Source organism: Equus przewalskii, chromosome 8 (assembly GCF_037783145.1).
Source record: "Equus przewalskii isolate Varuska chromosome 8, EquPr2, whole genome shotgun sequence".
Lineage (NCBI taxonomy): Eukaryota > Metazoa > Chordata > Mammalia > Perissodactyla > Equidae > Equus > Equus przewalskii.
In genome coordinates this window covers 4,617,288-4,635,132 of record NC_091838.1, presented here as the reverse complement: position 1 = coordinate 4,635,132, position 17,845 = coordinate 4,617,288, and the positions used below count along the sequence as shown (strand labels likewise).

The 17,845-nt window shown below is 37.2% G+C and overlaps 1 long non-coding RNA gene across 1 annotated transcript in view; it reads right to left on the bottom strand.

Moving 5' to 3' along the window:
- Positions 1-17,845, bottom strand: part of LOC139084998 (uncharacterized) — a 664,841-nt gene that overhangs the window by 443,905 nt on the left and 203,091 nt on the right. Inside the window, exon 3 of the long non-coding RNA XR_011542936.1 lies at positions 10,356-10,440. This is a non-coding gene — a long non-coding RNA (uncharacterized lncRNA). The remainder of the gene's footprint in view (positions 1-10,355; positions 10,441-17,845) is intronic.

Below are 17,845 nucleotides of genomic sequence, written 5' to 3'. Positions count from 1 at the left end.
ATTGCTGATTCTCTTTTAATTAAAATATATATATTACAGAAAAAAAGACATATTGCATAATCTGAGGCTTGGATTGTGTTGCTCTTATAAAAACCCTTTATATAATGTAGAGATGGAGGGCATTATTCTCAAATTGAGGGAATCTGTATCTCTTGGAGTACTAGTACTTTATCTCTATCTGTAACTATTTTTCTCAGAATCAGCCTCATGTAGTAATACGCCTGGTTCCCTCCTCCCAATTTCTCACAGCTCAGTCCACTTCCCTCTTCCTGTTGACTCAGCCCATCAGAAGTTTGTGAAATCAATACAGGCTTTTTGTAAAAGGGTTCGACAGAGCTCTAGTTCTGAATTCGCATGACTCAGCAGTCAATCAAACTTACCACTCAGACCTAGATTTTCTACATCCTTTCTGTACATAAACTGCTGCATTATATTTTGTGACTTATATTTGTGTCCTCTCTCTATGGGACCCTACTTTGTGTTTGCTATTCCCTTCAAAACTGAGCTGCAGTTTCATGGATGCATCTCCACACTTTGCTTCAAACCTCCTTGATGCCACTTCTTATTAAATTGAAAGAATATATACTGAGAATATACTATGTGCCAGATCCTATGCTAGGTAACGGGAACAGCATTGCCCTAATCATCAGCTACAGTTAGTTGAAAGATTAACGTGTCCACCAATATTGCCAGTAATAAAATAGACAGAAAATACAAGTTAGAGCAAAAGTGAAAATAAGGAAGTGGTTAAAAACATTTACAGAAGGAAAGGAAGATTTCACACAGAAAAGATCATTCTTCAGAGTGAGTAAAACTTCAAGAAAGTGGCATAGGAATGAGATTAAAAAGCAAGTTGGGATGCAAAGAACGCTTTTACAAATTTCTATTTTTCCTTCTGAATGAAGTGATTCAAGCAGCCTCAGGAAACAAGTGGCTTAGCCTCTCTCAAGAGGTTGTAGTCATGATGTCATGCAGGACTGCGGAGTCATCCGAAAGCCTGACTGGGGCTGGAAAATCCACTTGCAACCTTACCTGCAAGGCTGTTGACAGGAAGCTTCAGTTCCTCATGACTCTCTTCATTGGGCTACTCACATCATGGCAGCTGGCTACCCTCAGTATAAGTAGAGAGAGAGAAAGATTGACAGAGAGAGTGGAGGGAGAGGAGGGAAAAGAGGGCTAGGGAGATGAGATGAGGGAAAAGAAGAAAGACAGGAGAGAGTGAAGAGGAGAGAGGAAAAAGAATGACCAAGATTAAAGCTGAAGTATCTTTCATAATCTAATCTCAAAAGTGATAGCACATCATATCTGCCCTATTCTATTTATCACACAACCCAACATGGTACAATGTGAAAGGGAACTAAGTGTCTTATTATACTTTTAATACTTGCTGGCATTTTTATTAATATTTTCTTTAGAATTTTGACTTAACAGTGATAAGTAAAATCGGCCTCTAGATTTCTTTTTGCACTTATACATTTGGGGATGACAGTGAAACCAGCTTCAATATAATTGAAAGAACATTCCATACTTTGTTATTATGTGGCATAATATACATGATATTTGCAAGTTTCTTTTTTAAAGATTAGACACAATTTATGTATAAAATTTCTAATCCTATGGTCTTATTTAGTGATAGCTCTTTTACTTTTCAACTCTTCTATAGCAATTTGTCTTTCTCAAGTTTCTGTATTCTTCTAGGGTCGATTTACATGATGCATATTTTGCTAAAATTTATCCATTGTATTCAGGTTTAAAAATTAATTTCCATAAATTCACATGGAGTAATTTTCTTACAATATTTTAATATTTTTGTATCTATGGTTTGATTTCCTTTCTTAATCCTAAACTTACATTCTTTTATCCTGGGTAAGGTCTATAAAGGAAGCTCGTATTAGTAGTCTTTTCAAAAAACCAGTTTTTGGATATATTAACTGGTAGTATACATTCTATTATCATTCATTCAATTTTATTAATTTATTTTTATTATTTATTTACATGTTTATATTTAGTTTTATTCTGTCATTTTTCTCCCTAAATTTATTTGAATTAATAGCCTCTCATCTAATTAAAAAAATATTCATCTCTCTTCTTTAAAAATGAAGGCATTTAAAGTCATACATTTTTACAATTTTTAATGTTTTGATATGAAGTGTTCTTTTATTTGTTAATGTAACTTATGTTTCTTTATGATCAAGTATTATCTAAGATTGCATTCTCAATTTCTAAGTCGTTAAAACAAGATTTTTATCTTATTAATCCTCTTGCTGTTTCTTGTTTTATAGTTAAAATATATATATAAGCTATTCTTGAATTTCGTTTTCAAGTTGCTTTACCAGTTTTTGCTTTGCCATTTGCTGGCTGCCTTTAGCTTGCTTTTCAGTCTGCTTGTTTTTTCACAAACCTTTTCTGTAACTCATTTCTTCAGGAAAGACCACAGACGCAATTACTTCTTCAATTCAGGGGATTTTTGTTCCATTGTGTTTTTGATTAATTCTTTCACATTCTTCTCTTCCATTTTCTTCTATCTTCAAGGCTGACTTTTTATACTATGTCTCTTGAAATTTTCTTCCAAGTCTATTATAATTCTCTTAGGATTGTCAATTACATAAGTTCCAAATAGTTTCTGCTGTATAACAGTTTCTTGTATAAAATAAAAGGTATTTCTCTCTCACATAAAAGAAGATAGAGGGGAGGCAACTCAGTTCAGAAGCAGAGACTCTGAGTTCTTCCGGAACCCAGGGTCCTTCTCTGCCATGCTAATGCCAGTCTCCATCATTACTGGTCAGAGTGTCATCCGAGGCTCCAATCATCGTGTTTCTAGCCCAGCAATCATCCCACAAAACAATTCTGCCTGCATTCCACTGGTCTGCTTTGAGTCACACGGCCACACCTAACTGCATGGAAGGCTGGGGAACATAGTTTTTAACTTGGATATTTTATCACTTTAAATAAAATGAGATTTCCATTACGAAGGAGAAAGGAAATACTGGATATTTGGTGGCAACCAGCATATATGTTAAACCATGTCTTTGCATTTCATTTAGTGCTTTGAGATATGAGTTCCATTTGATGTTCCAAGGATTTAAAATCAAATACTGATAGTGTGAGCATCTCCTTCAGTTAATCTTCTGATTTTTAAATCTAGAGTAGGCGCTGGCCCAGTGGTGTAGCAGTTAAGGTTGTGCACTCCGCTTCGGCCTGGGGTTTGCTGGTTCAGGTATCTGGGGGCAGACCTATGCACTGCTTATCAAGCCATGCTGTGGCAGGCATCCCACATATAAAATAGAGGAAGATGAGCATAGATGTTAGCTCAGGGCCAGTCTTCCTCAGCAAAAAGAGGAGAATTGGCAGCAGATGTTAGCTCAGGGCTAATCTTCCTCAAAATTTAGTTGCAGACAATATTTTTGTGCTAGACTTGCATGTCTGTTGATGTTCTAGGTATTTTTTCTCCTGGACTTTATCTGCTCTGGTCATTAGTGACATTTTCCAAGTACTCCACTTGGTCTTTCCTGACCATTTACATACATTACTTCTCTTTGGGGTTTGGGTAGAGTAGCTCTATTACCTAGAGTTTCAAAAGTCTTGCAAATAGTTTGAGGTACAGTGATCTCTCCATCAATGGCTTAATCCTTAGATTAACAGTCAACCTTTAATCAAGTCCCCAAATGCCAGGAGGAACATCTAACATCTCTTCCCTCAGGCTCCATTCCTCAATAGCAAGGGCACTTTCAGGCTGTCAGTTTGGCTTCTTCTCAGCTTCTTGTGAGCCAGGGACCAAGTTCCCTCAAGAGGGAAAATCTCTCTCTTCTCCAGTGAAGTCCGGGGGCTTCTGAACCAAGCTCTTCTCAGAAGACCTGCATTCAGATACTCATTCTCAGTGTCCTTACTCTGGCTCCCAAGTCCTCATACAATCCAGGGATGAGAAGCACTTGCAAAAAATCTCCTAGTCAGGACCTCACTGAGCCAATGACCCATTGTGACACTGCAAGCCCTAATTGCCTTGAGATAACTGGCAGTTCCTTTGCTCAAGAGAGGACTACAGTTGGAGTTGAGAGTAGATTCAAGTCAGGAGACATTCCACTCACTATCTTCCAAGAATTTGGAAGGCAACTTCAAGCTATTTAACTTTTTTCATTAGCAGATTTTTTTTCATCAGTTTTATCTTAAATGGAATTCTACACCACTACACAACTTAAATGGAACTTCACAACAAAGGAAAGAGCAAGACTTGAAACACAACCCACCCACTTTGCCCTCATGCTAATCACATGTTGCACCATTGCTGTCCCTAACTTCCACCTTAGCTACCCACAAACATAGTTTTAAAAAGAGTGATCTAGTGCCTATTTGACAGCCACTGAAAAAGATTCAGAACTCCTATTTTAAGTAAATCTTTGTATTCAGTGGGTATTTATTCTACTATTCCTGTTCATATATGGAATTCCATCTATTGTAGAATAAATGTTGGGTTTTATTTACAAGATGAAGCAAAAAATTCCTTCATCTATGATAAATGTTAAAGAAAAGGAGTCTGTCTTTAGTATAATACACAGAAAGAAAACATTGAGACCCCTTTGCAGTAATAGTGGACAGTGTTAGTGGGACCAACACTCGCACTGAAAATAATTTATAAATTTGCGTAAACATATTTAAAAATTATCAAGCTAAAAATAATTGAAGAATTGACAAGATATTCAACTACTGACCCAAATCCATCTTTCAAGATAATAGTAACCAAGAGTTTTTGGATTTTCACTATTATCAAAACTGTAGTTGTAAGAACAAAATAACGTGTTTTATAATTACAGTCTTATTTCCCTTTGGCAATCTTTGGTGCCAGATGCCTGATTTTATATCCCATGTGATAGCATGCTATCTGGGCAATATTGGGCAAATTGCGTACATTCTCTAGATCTTAGTTTTTAGATCTGTAAAGTGTTCCTAATAAAATCACTTGCCTCATAGAGTTTTGGGACAATTAAATGAATTAATTCACATAAAGAATGATGCCTAGAATTTGGTAACTACTCCACAATTTTTTTAGCTATTAAACAGTTTTGGGATGATGCCTATAATATGCAATATTTGAAGTGACTTCAAATTGCTTTGGAATGAGACCGAGTACAGATACATTCCAATATCCATGTCTGCATGCACAGTCACGAAAATGAAATCTTTTTTCTGAAAAGTTACAACATGTCTGCAATTCTACAGGGTCCTGCCTGGGCCCCCCTCCCCTGCAAAGTCTGTTGTCTAGAATTCATCTTCTTGGAAAGAACTCCCAAGTCCCAGTGCCACTCTGTGTGTGTAACTTTGTCCCAGGCTTGAATCTCTGCCAGTCAAGACACACTACCTTTAACCTAGGAAAAGGCACTTGTTTCTATGCTACTACTGCCAAACACTTCATAGTTCATCAAAATCAGTGACCATCGTATAACAGAAACAATAAATAGAGAAACATTTGATGTACCATTTTTCAGTTGAAAAACAAAAAGAACAAGAAATTCAAGTAATCATAAAAAACCTGATAAAATTATTTAAAACACACTTCTGTTTTATAGATCTATCTTGTTGCACCCACACAGCTGTGTGTTCGGTGGTTTTTGAAACATATTTGGAGTATATGATAAACTAGAATAAGAAAATAATATCATAAATTTCTATCCGCTCTTTGATTTGATACAAATGTTGCAGCACCAGTTGACATCATTTCTAGAATAAGAAACACATGAAAGCAAGACAGCTCTGCATTTCAACTGGCTGGCTTTGATTTAGTGTTACATTACTATCTTGTTTTATGAGTTCTGTAATATCAGCCTATTTGGTTCATAATGAATAAATGATGAATAATTCATAACGTATAAAAATTAATCAGGGAAATCTGATTTTAGAGACCCTTTTCTGGAAAATGACAAAGCCTCCATATAGATCATGAGGCACATTTTTAAAATAACATCAAAATCTTTGTTAATATTATGTCAAAATATAATATATTCTATAAGATGAAAAGCAACCTCTTTAAGTAAAAACATTTATCTGAATGGGCACGTTATAAAGATGTGCAGATTTATGCACAAAATTCAATATAATCATGGACAGGCAAACAATCTTGTCCTGCTTTTTTTTCCATCTAATTTTAAATCACACTGAATAACAAATCAGTTGAATTGATGAATTGTATAAGGTACCGAGTTCTTTGGAGAAATAACACTACTTCTTGTAAATTCTGTAATGTTGGAAATATGCAATTGTGCTTTGTAATGTGGGTAAGTATTTATGAATATATTGTGACAGGACTCAAAACCCCCTGATCTGAAGGATAGAGGAAAGCACCTTCCTCAAGGGTTATCTAAATGTCACAAGCTTACCAAAATTTGATCCACACAAATAACCCAACTAGACATGTGGAAATCTAGCATTTTTTTCTGTTCTCTCTTTCCTCTTACACTATTTCATTCTACCCTTCTGGCCTTGAGAGGCCCAGGTCCTTTAATTTGATGTGAAAGAGGCTGAATTAGTGTACTTTCAGCAGAGATGGGTCCCATTCATGCGGAATTTGTAAATCTTTCAGATTGAGGTGATAATCATCAGAGCTTTTCATTTACTACTGGAAATGTCCCCTTAGAACAGGATATAAACAGAATTTACTGACTGTGTCAGTCCTCCATCTATCTTGGGTGGGATAAAAAAAGGAAAATGAAGTGGCAAAGAGCTGGAGATGTCTACCTGGTAACTGACCCTGAATAGGGGCACGGCATGTGATGGAGCTGGAGAGAGAGAAGAATCCCCAGGAAACTGTGCAGGAACTTGACAGATCCCTTGGCTCTGATGATGCAAATTTTTATTGACTGTCCCTTGTGCCTTTTTGTTCACTAATAGTGCTTTCCGCAATTCCATATCTAGAGCTTTTGAATCAGAATTATTCTTGTTTTCTAAATAGCATGTGAAAAGACTAAAATTCAGTACATTCCAAATAAATGACGTAGGAAACATCACTCAGCCCCCAGATTCAGTTGTGTAACAAAGGTGGCATTTCTTAACTGTGTTTAAATAATTTATGTCAAGTCAGAGACCGTGTTATGCTGAACTGACAGGGAAATCCAGCTCAGGCACTAATAGATCCTGTTTGTGCTCTCTAGGGACCCATAAACATCTAGGAGGGTTGCATCTCTGCTGGAAAATGGAGGAAGGGTCTCTACTGTCTGACGTAACATAGTCATTGGGAATCTTCTTCTTGTCTAAGTTCCTCTGGTCTCTTATCCTGTGGTTTCTGTCTGCTTCTGCACCACCAATGGAAAACGGAAATTACTGGCAAGAATGGAACTCTGAAGCTTGAAGTCTAGCCTCCCTAGCACCACAATGCAGCCACATCCTTGCAGTCTACCTCATCCAGCCATTCCCAGAGCACTGCCCAAGAACGAGAAAGTTCAATGAAAGCGCAGTCATGAATCCACTTCGCATGTTGGGAGATGAACCTCCTCTGTCATCTTTCTGCCCTTAAATATCAAACCCAAGCACTATCATTATTTTAACAGTCACAAACATTAGTTGTCAAGCAATGGACAATTAGAATCACCACTGATTGCAACAAGTAGATGGAGTTATTAGTAAACTGACTATCGTCAACCATCAGCCAACCAGTAAAAGTGATATTTATTCACCCCAAGAGACATAGACTCAAATACAGCACAAATCTTAAGGGTAATCAATGGCAAATGATTACACTTTGTATTATCTAGCATTAGTAACCATGGTGGTGACAGCTAAATTGTAATAATCGGTCCTCTGACCATGCTATCTAGAGGTTAAACCACATATCTCAGGATAACACCAAGCAAAACTAGACTAAAGGTGTTATTTTAATGTGATTCATCCAGTGGAAAAATGTCTTCTCACCTCTTATCTATTGGCCAAAGGACACACAAAGGTCAGAGAGACGGGTAAAGCCAGGTCATTCAAAAAAAGTCTCATGAGTTACTGCATATGGCAGGTTTTTTAAAATTACTCTGTTCCTATGCTATTTGCTCTTTTTGGACCAGATATCAATTCCCTACACATTACTGAAAAGTCATTTAAGACATGTAACCAGAACCAGCACTCTGGGATAATTCTTTAAGTCATTTCTTTCCCTCATACTACTATATAAATTTATTCCCAAATTCAAGGATCTTCTATGATGTACATCATTTATATGAAGCACATTGGCATTTAACTATTTTAGGCCATATGAATGTCATTTAGAAGAATAAAATGGTTCCTTGCCCTTCAATAGCTTTTGGTTCCGCAGGTTAACAATCATTTTTAGTACATTAGAAAAACATCCAGATTCTGGCAACTTTAAACAATCTTATATGGTGATTTTGCTTTCAGTGAAACAGGCCACCAACTTACTAGTGACATCTGCCTTTTGTTTGTGTGTGGGTTTGTTTTAACTATCCCTGAGAAGTTTTGAGGCAGCCTTACTTTAAATACCAAAAGATCCATTAACAATTGACAGAAAGGAGCATTTCACTGAGAAAAGGCTCTGGGGTCAAAATTGGCTTTTATTGTTTTCTTAGTTCATTAAATACTATACTGAAAATCAGGAAAGTCATATTGAGGATTTCAATTTTACTATTTACTTGTAATAAATAATAATAATAGCTTAAGTGAAAAATGAAGTATTGAAATTATAAAAGATTTTTTTTTTTTTTTGAGGAAGATTAGCCCTGAGCTAACTACTGCCAGTCTTCCTCTTTTTTATGCTGAGGAAGCCTGGCCCTGAGCTAACATCCGTGCCCATCTTCCCCTACTTTATATGTGGGACGCCTACCACAGCATGGCTTGACAAGCGTGCCATGTTCAAACCCGGGATCCGAACCCGCGAACCCCAGGCCGCCAAGAAGCAGAACTTGCGCCACCGGGCTGGCCCTAAAAGAATCTTTACTCTCTTAAAATGAAACATGAAATAATAGGTCCCATGCATCTAATTTCAGAACACAATTTATTAAGACTGTTTATATTTCATGTGGAAGATGAGCTACCATCATCCTTTAGAAGAGGTCTATTGAGATAAACTTTAATAAATATGTCTTATTGAAGGAAAGATGACACGATTTCTCTGAAACATATCAGACCTATTAAACTATAAACCATTAGAGTTCTTTGAAGGGGAAATGTATTAGGAACAAGAAGGAGAAAAATGTAGAAAGGAAAGGTGAATTTGAATATGTTTGTAATTAAAAAACAAAAGTCACCATATTCTACACTAAAGATTATAAAAACAATGAATGGAACTGTGAAGCATGGTTTTATCATGGGTAGGGACAAGGTTTAAAGACAAGGATCAAGGAAGAATAAATGGATAATTAATTTCATTTCCTAAAGAAGCACAGCTTAACTAGCAAGGGAGGATGTGAGCAAGTCAAAATCACTCAGGCTGTAAAATAAGAGCTAAGATTTATTAGAGCACTTCATAGATATATGAATATAAACACAGACACACTCACACATCTATGCTTTTATAAAGACGTTAGGGAATGTGTTCAAATATTAGTGTTTGAGGTTTAAATGGCATTTTGAGTTCTTTGTTGCACCATCTATTAATATTCCACTCAATTCCATGTGGAGATACAGATCATGACAAAAACCCATATTACAAGCAATAGCTAAGGCTGGTAGACTACCCAAAAGAAGCATCGCTTCAAAACTTTTCAATTAACTCTAAGTTATATGAAGCTAGACTCATAAAACCTTGCCATGGCTTCAACCTAAGGAAGAGAGACCATTTTGAAAATATGCAAGGAAGATAAAATTGTTTTCTGCACTTGATAACATTCATCTAAATATATAAAGGAGAACTTAAATATCTAAGAAAATATAAGCATCACAAAACAGCAGAAGAGAATATTAAGATAATTTTCAGTACTTGGCAGAAAAACAATGTGCTTGAATATCAATCATATAAATATTATAATTATTAAATATTACTATAAATAAATGCAGAATTGAATAGTTTAGCTTAAATTTTCAAATGATTATAATTCTAATAAATAAAGTTAATGAAATTGAATTCAGCAATTTATTTAGATGGCAGGAAAATAATATAATTATGAAATACAATATGTAATAATTTTAAACAACTATCAATTCAAATTCTTGCAAAGCTAATCAAGAAAACAAGGTAAAATAAAATAAATGGCATGTGAGATGAGAATGCAACAAATCAATGAACTAACAAGGGTGACTTAAAGTGAGAGGAAATACGCAAGTCTAAATAATGTGGCAGCTTGGATTGTTGTTTGCCACTCTTCATTTGCTCCTTATAACACAATCATACATCTATTCCTTTTGCCATTTTACTCAGCAGTACTTACTGTTACAGAAGTTTGGGTTTATATTTCTCCATCCCAGTGATGTTGAGCTTAGGTATGTCACTTGCTTTGGTTGAAGAAGTATTAGCTGAAACACAATGAACACATACAATAAATATTCTTGCATGACTTGACTAGGTCCCTTGCACTTGTGAATTCACCACAAGAAGAACAGGTCCCAAGTAGTCACTGGTTCCCAAAAAAAATGAGAAAGCTTGTGGAGCAGAACCGACGCCACAGCTGGAGCTAAATTCAGCTAATTCCAGAGTAGCCGAGCAGAGTGAAAGTCTACTCACAAAAAAGACCCAATAAGAAAAACATGCTTTTTCTTGTAAGCCACTAGGTTTGGAGCTAGTTTATAGCACAATATTGTTGCAGATATAACTATATATCTAATAATTTAGGAAAATATGCATTGGATAACTGATTGTCAATGATTTTTCAAAGTTACAAATCATGGCTTATTGGACGGATCACTGGGAAGAACTCTTGGTGACCCAGGAGAGCCAAGATCAGAGCAACACGTTCTCTCTCTTATTACTGGTCTTCAAATCTCAAGTTCTGTTTGATCCTTAATTTACCGTCAATTTTATCTTTTAAATAATAAAAGTATATATCCATATCTATCTATATCTATAGACATAGATAAATAAGGATATATAAAGAAGAATGAATTTTAGAGTGAATCATCATAACACAGCCCCTACAGTGATGACCGTTATCGTCTTTTACATCTTTTATTTACTGCTGAATTCTTTTTTATATTTGATAGCAAACGTGTGATATAATGATATCTGTCCCTAAATAGTCCTATAATTTTTACAAAATGGTTACATTTTGATTTGTAAAGTGATTTGTATAAACAATGATGACATTGTTTTTAGAAAAAGAATTCCTTTACGTTATCTAACACCTATTTATATTAAAATGTATGGTTGACCTCAAAACGGCTTTTTGATAAATTGTTTATTTCAGGAAATTTTTAGTTATCGAAATTCACTCAAAAAGCAAATGAATGCCATAACATGTATGAAGTAAGGAAACAAATTTTTTCAAGTTATTGCCGCCACAGAAAGTATTGCATCTAGACATTTTAAGAGGTGAGCCCTTGCAAAATTTATTGAACATCATCACCATGGTATTCATAAATTTTCAGAATGCAGAAAATATATAACTTATTTCTTGATGCTAGCTATATTTTAGTATTAAAGTCTGACAACACATATCTTACCTTCCATACACACATTAACATAACTCATAGATAATTCCAATTATGGAGATTCTTGAAAAGTGATAAATAAAATATGAAGACACTTTGCGAAGGAATATAGACCACCACCTGTAAATGTTTATTCTAAGACTCCAATAACAAATGAATATGAGGCAATCTAGCAAATCTGTTAGGATGTATCATAAGTGAATAAATAAAATTAAGAAAGTCCTATAGGCTTTTATTAGGATACGCATTTAGCTTATTGTAAAAGATGCTCCCCCCAAAACAGTGAAAAATGTATTTCTCTCTCAAGTAACAGTCAAGATGCAAGCATCTCAGGGCTGTAGTCATAGCTCTGTTCAAAAAGAGTTTCATTGCTATGCGCTGCTCTGCCATTCTAAGATGGGACTGCTGGTGAAGATGGGGACCTATTATTTCCTGATTCCATGCAGTTAGAGGAAAGACTGGGGAAATATCTTTCACCTCCTATTTCTATGACTTACTCTTAGTCATATGGTCACACACGCTCAGAGCAGTGCTAAAATATATAATTCTTATTGTGAAAGCCACATCCTCAAAGAATCAAGGATCTTATTACTGCGAGGGAGAAATGATATTAGGGTCAACTGTAGTCTCTGAAAAGCTACTTTATAAAAGCCAATAGTTGTTTCCAATAAAACATCTTCAATACTGAGAACTGGAGCATACTTCCATAAAATGATGGTCAATGTCATCTTAAACTAACCACTACTGGGAAACTTAAAAAAAGAAACACTAGAGGCAATCATGTTAAAGCTAGAAATAGAACAAGTGTTATGCCACTAAAAATATTATGAAACATTATACTGAAAATGTAAATAAATACAGTTATAAAAGACACAAAGATGAATAATGAAGAGGCAGAGACAAAAATATCATCATTTTCTTGGGGCATGTTAGCCTACTCTGAAAATTCAAAATAATCAACACAACGAGATGTCAATTCAGCAATTTAATTATAATACACATATATATATTATTTAATTACATATATATTAAATTACAACCATAAATGTAAGTATATAATTAAATATATATATAATTACATATATATGTATATATATACATCCAATTTCAGTGTAATAACAGAAGCACTTGAAAAATAGCAACAAAAATAAAAATGACCTAAAACTGAAATTCTCAAGAAACACACAGGATACATATGTAAAGAAAGCATATTACTGAAAGATATTTTAAAGATTTAAATATCTTACAAAAATAGTATATTCCTGGATAGAAAGACTTACTAATATAAGTATGTCAAACTTTCCCTTTTTAAGCACCTGAATTTCAGATATAAACAGAGATTATACGAAATGTTTTAGAACAGGATAATATGCTTCTAAAATATCTGGAAAAGTAAAAGATCCAAATAACAACAAAAAGAAAACTAAGTAAAAATAATCTATACATTTTATGAATTAGATTTTAGAATTCACTTTTCAACTATTGTAATTAAAACATATTGATAAAGATAAATGATTGTGAAAACAAATTAGACTAGCGAGCCAGAAACCTGAGAAACTGAAATTTAGGAATAAATTTAAGAATATCTTGTTTTGCAAATAATAGGATATTTGAAATGTCATGCTGCAGTAGAAGGATGATTATATTACAATTTTTATAGTATTATTTGGTAATTTGCATCAAATGCCCTAAAATTATTGACTAGTTTTGATTTGGTAAGCCACTACTAAAAAATTAAAGAAATAAACAGAAATATTCAGGACTATTATATAAATATTAAAAACATCATTAAATAATAATGAATATTGCAGTCATTTGACCAGCCACCAATAAAGAATGTATTACATAAATTGTGACACATTTGTGCAAAGATGTTCTATTGGGTCATTAAAAATCATGCTACAAATCAATGTACAATGTCTTGCTTGCAATATATTTTTAAATTATGTTTTCAAAGAAGTATATAAATATGATCCCAATTTTCAGATTAAGTACTATATATGAGTAGATAATTTAGATAACATTTTAAATTATGATGGTTAATCTCTAGATGTTGGGATTCTAAGAAATTTTCTTTGCTCTTTTTTTAAAATAAACAAATACCTTTTATATATAGGACAATTATTTAAAATAATTTAAGTGTTTTAAAAGTTTAACTAGGCATGTAATAATTATAAGGGATAAAATATCACATGACAAAAATCTTTGAAATAGGAGGACCCATTAAACAGTATTAATTTCTGCAACCACTAGGTTAAAAAACAGCATTTAATATACCGAAGAAACTGGAGTGTTGGATTCAAAAACCTCAGGAATTTCCTGGGTGAAATCTGAAACTGGGCTCTGTACCTGGAGGACAAAGAGAGACTGAAGAAAACCATGTACCACTCCAGATTGGTGAGTGGCGGTTTTAATAAGCAAGGAAATGTACACAATGAGGCTTGTTTTGGGCAGCCGCAAGCCTAGTAGATTTTTGTCCCTGCCCACCAGAATCTTCAAAGTTTATACAGAGGCCTTAACTGGGTTCAGCCACACATGAGACTGACTTGGCATGAGAGACTCCATGTCTAAACCCTCCCTCCCCATCTTATTCTCACAGTGTACTTTGGAGAAACACTTGGAACTGTACATAGGCAAATTAATTAGTAACCAGTCAGTAATCAGTAGAGAGAACAACTTGTTAACAGAAGATTTAAGTCCTCTGCCCAATCTGCTCCTTCTCTCCCTAAATATAACTAATGTGATCTTAGGTTCTCCAGGAATATCACATGCAGCAGATCTGAAACTTTTGTCTATGAAGAGACATCCAATGGTCTGTGGTCATCCTGTACCTGACACTCCTGAGCCCCTTCCCAACCCCATTTGCCTTATATAAGTCATTCCCAAATCAGCTCCCATTTTAATACAGTTTTTTTAGGACGATAGTCTACCATCTTCTGATTAGCTAGCTCATTGCTTAATAAAATTTCTCGCTCTCCACCACCTTGCTTTTGTCTCGTGGTGAGTGGATTGAGCCCCCACTACGTATCAGGTATATCAACAAGATGATCTCAACTACATATTTCCTCAAGGCTGCATCCTTGAGTATGGCTCCCACCATAGGAATGATGGGCAGCATGTACATTCCAAGGACAGGGGAGGAGGGTTGGAGCCTCAGATTGCCCAGGTCCAGCTCATGGATCAACTGGAGGTCCTGTCCTCTCAATGAGCTCCTCCAACACTCCACCCGCTGTGACCGGCTCTTACAGTCTTATACACCCCTTCTTCTTCCACAATCTGCCCTGAATAGTCAGCAAGGGGTTTCATCAGCATGGAGGTAGCTGGTTTGGTGGCTATCTGGCTGCACTGGAAGCAGATACTGTGGTTACAATATAGGTACGTGTAAGAGAAAACACCAATTAAGATAATGATTCCCAGAATAAGTAGCAGTTTTTTTCCACCAAGTGCCCTATGATCCAAAACACTGATTTATTTGGTCCCCTAGGCTGGGGGTCAGATCACTGAAGGCATTCACTTGGGTCCGTATGTGATTTAATAAGGATGATACATTAGCAGACCCATCAGGATGAACCCAAAACATCTGTTTGGATAATGGCACAGTTGCCTCCTTGCAAGGCAGTAATAATGCCCAAGGCCATCCTATTTTGGGAGACACTGTTCTCAGTAGAGACTTTTCAGTGTTCAATAAAGACAGGCTTTGTTGGCTATCACTGAAGACTTGCTGGGTGAATTTAGTCAGGGCTTCTATGTGTGCTATGATGTCCTCCAGGCCAGTGGAGGGAACAAAGATGGTAGCCAAATGATTGTACTAGTGAAAAAAAGAACATCCCCAGCTGGCCTTGAGGCTACGGAGGTTGGCAGCTTTCAGAACATGATCTGGTTGTGCACACCATATGTGTTGGCCAGGGAGGCAGCACTTGCAGGCATGAGGAGATGGACTGGTAGCAGGATATGCCAGACCACAACCCTCACCTTCTTCCCTCTTTCAATGGTGCATGTTCCATTCCAGATATAGTGAATTTCCACAGGTACAGCTTGCAACAAGACAACAGGATCCCAGTAGAGACTGAGTGGTTCCCTCTCACTCAGGGATGTGAAGCAACTCACCCATCCCGGTAGCACCTTCCATCGCAAATTCCTGTAGATAACACCTTTCCCAGGCATGATGGGAGTTGGTGTTCTCAGCAGCATAGCACATTCATCCACAGTGAGAGTCAGGGCAATGGCTGTCTCCCCTGATTTCCATGGTGTCTGGACAGCAGTTCCCAGTCTGGCATATGGGATAACAGGTCCTACTGGTTGATCATTCAAATGTATTAAAGCTGGGACAGTTCTTCAGCCCACTTGACCAAGTGGTTTTACCTATTAGTAATTTAATTTGCTGCTTTAATATTCCATTTTTCCTTTCTACCAACCCTGTTACTTGCAGGTTATAAGGGAGATGGAACCTCCATCCAATCTCATGTTTTTCTGCCTATTCTTGCACAGCATGACCATTGAAGTGTGATCCTCTATTACTGTCTATTCAGCGAGGGTATCTGTACGTGGTACTCAGCTTCTCTAATCCCCTAATGGTGGCAGCCTGGTTTGTGTGGCAACAAGGGAAAGCTTGGCTTAGGCCAGACACAGTGTCCACACAAAGCAAGGCACATTTAGAACTCTCACCCAGAGAGAGGGGCCAACAAAATCAATTGGCCAACCCCTCACTGGTTGGGAACTCTGGTGGATAGCCCCTTTGACAGCTGCCTCAGGTACTGTTTAGAACACATTGGGCATGCTGTTACTGCATTAACTAGAGTATCTTGACTTAATTCCTGCAGTGAATGTGGCCCAATCAGGGCCTTCGGTGACAGGGATGTACATGGTCTATCTCATTCCCAACTCCCTAAGAATTTGTCGTACTTCCTCTATAGATTTGCAGGGTCCCATGTGCCCAGGGAGATCCCCCCTTATTGGGCCAAGCCTCCTTGCAGGCTAGAATAATCTAATCTACAAGGGAGCAAGTACCTGAACCTTGAACCCCTGAGCACCAGCCAGATGCTGCTGGAGAGCAGGGTGTGCGGTGCTGTTGTTCCTTTTCTCCGCCTCCTCCCGGGTTAGAGAAATACCATTGTCTTCTGTAACCCAGAGCCACACTAACCATGCCTGAATACCTTCCCTGGCCTTCGCTGGAAGTTGGCTGCTATATCAGTAAGCTCAGTGGGAGGATATTCTCTCATCATGGGTGTTTCGTGAATTGGGGGCTGGCCAGCTAGCCCGGGCTGTTGTTGCTATGCTTTTGCTTTCCTTTGAATTAGGGGTCAGACTGCACAGGGCATTTTGTCTGTTTCACTGCCAATCACCACAACATCCTCCTCTTCACTCTCCTCTCTTTCCCAGGGATTCCACCACTTAGCATCTCAATCAGGCTTTGTCACAAGGTCTTGGACCTTAATTCAAGGCAGTTTGCGCCCTCTTAGCTTTGCACAATGGCACACTGAGGTTGCCAACTTATTATCCTGCTCTCCCACCTTATCTGCCAGTTTTGAAGCTAGCAGAGCAGTAAACAACTGCATATCCTTCTCTAACCTCAGCTCTTCTTCCAAACTTCTAACTCGAGCTTCAGCCTCTTCAGTGGCCAGCTGAACTGCCAGAGGCCAGCCCACTGCAGCAGCCGTTCATTTCCCTTCTTTGCTGCAGCGTGTCATGCATGGCTCCTCAAATAAGCACATTAGACCAGTCAGGGTTTTCAGGGCATTCCTGTACTCACATAGTGGTCCACAAGCATCTAACACGTGGGCCACCCCTCCCTACATAGAGGTTGACAGTCAACTCTGGATTTCTCCAATGGATGCCTCTTTCTCAAGACCCATTTCTCCTGGCTGGCTTGCCAGTTGTTGGTTTGAAAGCTTGGGAAGCTTCCCGGATGAAATCTGAAACTGGCCCCCATACACGGACGGCCAGGAGAGACTCAAGAAAGAGGCAGACGCTCCTGATTAGTAGGTGGCAGGTATAATCAGCGAGGAAACTTATGTAAAAGGCTTGCCTTGGGTGGCCACAAGAGAAATGGATTTCTGTACACGACCGTCAGAATCTTAAAAGTTTATACAGAGGCCTTAACTGTGTTCAGTTTCATATAGCATCCAGATGCTCTCAAGAACACTTACTCTCTCAAGGCAGCATCCTTGAAAATGGCTTCCACTGAGGGAACAGTAGGCGGCACATCCATTCCAAGGACAGGGGAGGGGATGAGGAGCCTCTGAATGCCAGGGGCCAGCTCTGGAGCCAACTGAAC